The sequence below is a fragment of the Chrysochloris asiatica genome, unplaced genomic scaffold (genome assembly GCF_000296735.1).
Source record: "Chrysochloris asiatica unplaced genomic scaffold, ChrAsi1.0 scaffold00399, whole genome shotgun sequence".
Lineage (NCBI taxonomy): Eukaryota > Metazoa > Chordata > Mammalia > Afrosoricida > Chrysochloridae > Chrysochloris > Chrysochloris asiatica.
Genome location: NW_006408917.1, coordinates 672011 through 678781, shown reverse-complemented (window position 1 = coordinate 678781; position 6771 = coordinate 672011). Strand labels below are relative to the sequence as shown.

Genomic DNA, 6771 nt, shown 5'->3' with positions numbered 1-6771 from the left:
GTTCCCCCCTCCCCACACCCCTCCACATCCTTCCTCCTTTTACATAGCAAGTAAAGCTCACTGGCCTTGGAGTAGCTTTTATCTTCCAACCTTTGGCCAGTGAAGATGAGTCAGAGAAAAGAATGTAATCATCAATCAGAAAAAGGAGGGGTGACAATATAAAATAATTAAGCTGTAGCCTCAATTGTGTATTCCCATGCAAGGTGCCCTGACTCACCACAGAGGTAACAGTTGACTTCATTTGTCTTGTTGCAGCTGATGGCTATGTGACCAGTTTAACCACACCTTTAACGCTTCACTTTGGTGGAGCTTTTTTGAATGCATCCAAATTCTCCATAAGGATAGCACTTCTGCTCATCAGCATGGTGACAGTCATGAGCCAGATGACCTGGTTTGCCACATTGTAGCATCACTGCTCTTGCTCTCTCTTGGGCTACTTGCAGTCCTAGGCAATGTGGTTACCTCTACGGTAGTTATATCAGGTGTCATCCTGAAGATCACATTCTTGGCAAGATGACCAGACTCACCACAGCATTAACAGATGTCTGCAAAAGATGAGGAAACAAACTGGAACCCTCTATTTGAGGTAAAACCACCTCTACCACGGCTTCTTATTCCAAGAACACGGCCTCTTCCAATAGGCCATTCCTGGACACAGATTGCTCATATTTGAAGCGCTCACTGCTGCTCATGGCTGCAGTTAGGTCTTCTTAGGTGTCTGGGCTGGCTGGCAATGGCAGAGACTCAGAGGCAAACCCTGGGAAGGTTGCTTGCTAGGTTCTGGCTATTTGTTTTCCAATACTGAGTTTTCTGGTAAGGTCAATGAGTATAGTCACCTTTCATGTTGCTTAAAAAAATATATTTTCAATGAATATGTCACTGGTCTTTTCAATGAATATGTCATGTGATCTCCAACCTCACTAATATCACTAAAGCCTTATTTTCCAACTACAGATAATTCTGTTTACAATCTTTTTTATACCAATCACCAGCTATTTTTAATACATCTTAATTGCATGTTTGATGAATTTCAGACTGAACAAAGTTGTTGATGTTAAGTGCCATTGAATCAGTTTCAACTCATAGCAACACTGTGTAAGGTTTCCGATGAGTAGCTGCTGGTTTTGAACTCCCTGCCAACCTTGCAGTTTAGTGTTGATCTTACAGTGTTGCACGAGGAGTCCTAATAAGTTAGTAGAATCCTTCAATCTTATCATCACTCACTTTAGTTGTTTGTGCATAAATTTGAATAATAGTGGTATTAATTGGTCTTCCTTGTAGGCATAGAAATAATATTATTCTATCATAGACTGTGTTGCACTTCAAGAGAGATTTTGGAATTTCTTGTTGACATTCCTCATTCTTGAATTTGTGGTTCCTGCATAGTAAATCATGTTTGTCTGATTCAAAACAACCAATTCCAGTCCATCTCATCCCACTAACGCCAAGGATATCAACCATTTGGCACTCCATTTCATTTTTTACAATTTCCAGTTTTCCTAGATTTATGCGTTGCACATTCTATGTTCTGCTTATTAATAGATGTTTGACACTCTGTGTCAATTAGGTCTAGTTGGTTAGAAAAATCTATATTTTCTATACAATTATAAATATTTTTGTATACTGCTTTCTGAGTGAGTCGTGCTGAAATCTTCTACTATGACTCTATATTGACCTACTTATCCCTCTATTTCTATCACTTATTGCTTCATTAATTCTGATATCATGTTACAATGTACAAATCATATATGTGAAGTGTTAATTATTCCCTGTAAGTCATTAATTATTATTATCCTTATATTTTCTTTCTTTTTTTTTTTTTCACCCTCTGCCATTGTTTTGTTTCTATACCTTATTTTGAATTTTGAATACCTTTCAATGCATTTCCTTTTTAGTTAAACCTATCTTTATTTTTATTTGTTTTTCTGAGGCTAATGATTCAGTCTATCAGCCAATTCATGAAAGAAAGATATAGAACTCTTCTTCTGTGATGATTTATTGCCTTGGAAACCTTATGTGGCAGTTGTACTCTAGTCAATGAATTGCTATGTGATGGAATCAAATTAAACAGAATTTATCATTTTTATAGCTAATGATATGAATCTTAAGCTTATCAGAATATATTCAGAGACAACATTACACCTTTTTGCACTTCAGAATTCTGACTTGACATTTCATATTTACTGTTTCCTCTTTCCCCATCTGATATCACATCTAACATTTCACATATCATAATTCATGCTTTCACTTCACAAATATAACAAATTTACAGGATTGTAATTTTATTCACCTTTCTTCCTCACCCTTTGTGATTGTTGTAGTAACCATTTATTTACCAATATATTAAAAAGGCTAACTCACTGTGTTATTATTTTTCACATAAACAGCTCATTGTTTTTTGAAATTAAATTTTGAGTGAATATATATATATACATTTCACATTTGCTCTGTTAAATCCAGTTCTGATGCTTTTTATTGCTATCAATAGATGTAAGTTTCAATCTTGTATTATTTCCATTCAATTGTATAATGCAGGTCTGCTCTTAACAACTTTTCTAAGCTTTTGTTTGTCTAAATATTTTAAAAATCACTCTTGTTTATGAAAAATAATTTATAGATATGCAACTCTAAAGTATGAGCCCTGTTGTGGCACTGTGGACTAATGCTTCAGACTGCAAAGTCACTTAAACTGCAAGGTCAGTGGTGCAAGCTTACCAGCTTCTCCTTGGAAACCCAATACAGGGTCTCTATGGGTTAGAATGGACTCAACAGCACTTAACAACAACAGCTCTAAATTGACAAAAATTATTTCCTACCTTTTTGTACATTGTAAGTATCTTTTGATTTATTCTGGTCTCCACTCTGTTTGGTGAGTGGTTGTGGTTATGTGCTGTGAAGTGGGTTCCGACTCATAGAGACCCTGCATAGGTTTTCAGAGGCTATAAATCTTTATGGGAACAGAAAGCCTCATCTTTCCCTCGCTGAACTTCTGGTAGTTTCCAATTGCTTACTGTGAGATTAGCAGCCTGACTCATAACTACTATGTTACCAGAGGTCCTTATTTGGTCAGTAATCAGTGATAATTTTTATTTTCCATACTGCACCATCCTTAACCCCTGTTTTTCAAGATTGAATAAATGACCTTGTGTTCAAACCATCCATGTTGTAGAGTGCTTATCCTATGGCACCATACCAGGACTTCCAACAACCACCCTTACCCCTCTAAATGCTTTACAGATTTTTTTCATTATATTAAACTAATATCCATTTGACTGCTATATGAATGTTTGTCCTGCTTGAGTATTTATGAATGTCTTGTATTCATAAGTCATCTTTAAATTTAAAATTTAGAAATTTTGGCATTTTTACAAGAAAATGATTCTGCACTTCATTTTCTTTCTTTTCTTGTTGGGATTAAATTATATGTATGTTACACAGTTTGATGTTATCCCTCAGAGTCTTCAAGTACATTTTTATTTAGCTGATTCATGTTTCTCTGTTTGCAAGCTTCCTGATGGTATCATAAAAACAATATTCTCATAACATCTGAAATTTATGCTAAGATATTGTGAGATATTCTTGAAAATGTGATTTACTTAACAATTCTCAAATAGTATGACAAGACACACTGTGAACTGGTTACACTTAAATTTACTTATCAAGTATTTTTGTTTGTTTGTTTTAAAGCTGAATACTGATCAATATATATAAGTGTCTTAAGCATAGCTGAAGAAATATAGGTACAACTTAGAACTGATCAAGAAATGCCATGTAACAGCTGTAGTCATTGAAATTATGAGATCAAAAGATCTCTTTGGCATTCATGCTTAGAATGGATTATATGGGCATAAGTTAAATGTGGAGGATGAAATAAAACCAGTGAAAAGACAACGATGCTTAGAATAATATAGTGTCAAATAAGAAAGTGAAAATTGATCAAAGTTTAAAGATTTATTGATGAGTTATTTTAAAGTAGTGTCCAAAACTCCCAACGGCCTGTCCCATATGTCTGGTTGTTTTTCTGATGGTTCAGTTAAACTTTGACTTTTGTTTTACCATAATGTGACTTACATGTCACACCCACATATATATTATGGCACTGTGGGATAAAGCACTAAACCACATGGTCAATTTGAACCACAAAGTTGGTTCAAACTCACCAGCTGCTCATTGGGAACCCTATCCAGGGTCACAATGAGTCTGAATAACTCCAAGGCACTTAGTAAAAACAATCTGATTGTAAAAATGTGTGCTCTGGTAGCGTAGTGGTTACGACTCGGGCTGTGAACCGCAAGGTCAGCAGTTCGAAACTACCAGCTGCTCCGCGGGAGAAAGATGACGCTTTCTACTCCCGTAAAGATTTACACCCTCGGAAACCCTGTGCAGGGTCGCTATGGGTCGGTTCCGACTCCACGGCACATAACAACAACAACATACATATGCTTATTTGATGTTGTTATTAGGTGCCATTGAGTGGATTCTGACTCATAGTTACCCTATGCACAACAAAACAAAATATTGCTTGGTCCTCTACTTTTCTCAAAATTGTTGTTATGCTTGAGCACATATTATATAAACACATTTAAATGCCTGATGGTCCTGGTGATATGATCCAGTTTGACTGTGACTGAAACTGAAATGCAAAATTTGTCAATGAGTAAAAGATATTTATGTAAGTTGTTTGAATGTATTTAAAATATGTTTTTTCTTTATAGGTGTAGATCCTGTTGTAGTGCTACAGAATAATTTGTTGGACCTTAAGATAAGATACAACTGCAATAGCAGCACTATTTACAATATCAAAAAGATGAAGACAGTCTAAATGCCCATTACTTGAAGAATGGATAAACAAACTTTGGCACATACACACAATGAAATATTATGCTACCTTAAAGAACAACAATGAAGCTCTTTTGTGGCTTACTTACTGTGGAGTAGGTTCTGACTCAAAGTGATCCTGCATAGGGTTTCTGAGGCTGTAAATCTTTATTAGAGAAGAATGCCTCATCTTTCTCTGTGGAACTGCTGGTAGTTTCAAACTGCTGACCTTGAGGTTGGCAACCCGACTCATAACAACTACACTACCAGAGCTCCTAATGAAGCTGCAAGCCACCATGTTACATAGATGAACCTTGAGGATATTATGTTGAATGAAATTAGTAGGTCAGAAAGGAGAAATTTTTATAGGACCACTATTGTAAAATTAGTCAGTCACAAAAGGAGAAATACTGCATAGGACCACTACTGTAAAAGACTAAGAAAAAGAACCCATATTAAAAGGAGGCGGGGGGATTCTTTTTTGGTTACCAAGGTGTGGCCGTGGGGTGAGGGGGTGAGTGTAAGGTGGACCACAAGGTAGGAAATAGACAAAGGATAGTTTGGGTGCTGGGCAGGGGGGCAATACACAAGATTGAGGAGAGGAATGGAAGAACAAAGCAGATGGGAGAACAGTTAGGCAGGTTTTCATGGGCTAAGTTGGATAGAGGTAAACAATGATGCATGCACAACCATAGAACAATAGAGCTCTGGAATACAGGATTGAGGCATGGTTTTAATGGGTAAAATGGGGAAAGTAATGTTAAGTTGCTTGGCTGTCTTTGAATCTTGGTTTCCCTTGCTACCATTGTAAAATAGACACGTGAGGGGGAGAGAAAGGACTAGCCAGAAATATCACCATAGAAAGCTTGTAAGTCTGTCTTCTGCCTATAACTGATTGGAATATCTAAAATGGGGCTACAAGTTGCCCAGTGAAGGTGGCTTCCTGCAGAGCCTCTGCATTTCATAAGAACATTTGTGGAATCCTGAACCCTATCCAGAATCTTCAGAGGTGGGAAATTTCCACTTGAAATAACAAGCAGTCCAGCCTGGAGCAGCTAGAAAAATAGAAGATACTTCTTGAAAAAAAGACTGACAGGAAAATAAATAAATAAATAAATAACGGCAGTCCAATTGACTACTAAAAGAAAAAGCAATTTGATTGCCCAGGAGACATCAAGGAAAGTGGTTGGGTCCCCTCAGGGCAAACCCCCCTTCCAAGACTAAGACTCAAGGGGAGTACACTAACAGACATGTAATCTGACTGGTGACCATATTGGTCATGGATAAGGGTCAGTGAGGGAAAAATCACAAGGAAGCTGTGAGCTAAGTCCTACCACATTCAATAGACTCCTGTGAACCCGGGTAGAGACCTGATTGGCCAACAGTATGGCAAGACCTGGGGACTACTGGGCCCAGAGTTAGTGACATAGCCACAGAGGACTAGAGTGGTGAGTGAAGCATCCAGCTGATAAGAAGCAAGGGGATATGCACAAGAACACCCACACTTGCAGATAATATCCACTTGACCTAGCTTCAATGACTAGATGATCAGAACTCAAATAGAATAAGGAAGAAGAGGGAAAAAAGAGTAACCTGATAACAATTTGATGAACTTGATGTACACCTATGGATGCAGTAGCTTAAAGAAGGAATAAATCTTTACAGTGAGAATCTTTCCCACCCCTTCGGTATACAAGGTAGACAGGGATGGGCAACTTGGACTTTGGCTACCCAAAATGGGGAGGGGGGTTGCAAAGGCAAGAAGTGACTGGCTTACAAGCTTTCAAGAGGGAGCCTCGTCCCGAGGGCATGGAGGAAGTTAGATCTCTATTGATTAGTATCAACTCTATTTGGGTGGGGCTGATGAATGGAGATGGGGATAGCACTCATGTGGTACAATAGTGAATAACTGCTATCAGGACTGATTGTGAGGGCTGGAAATGTAAAGGTAGA

The 6771-nt window shown here is 37.7% G+C and overlaps 1 pseudogene; it reads right to left on the bottom strand.

Moving 5' to 3' along the window:
- Positions 1–167: 167 nt before the first annotated feature.
- On the bottom strand, positions 168–692 carry LOC102830334 (annotated as a pseudogene).
- Between the last annotated feature and the right edge of the window lie 6079 nt (positions 693–6771).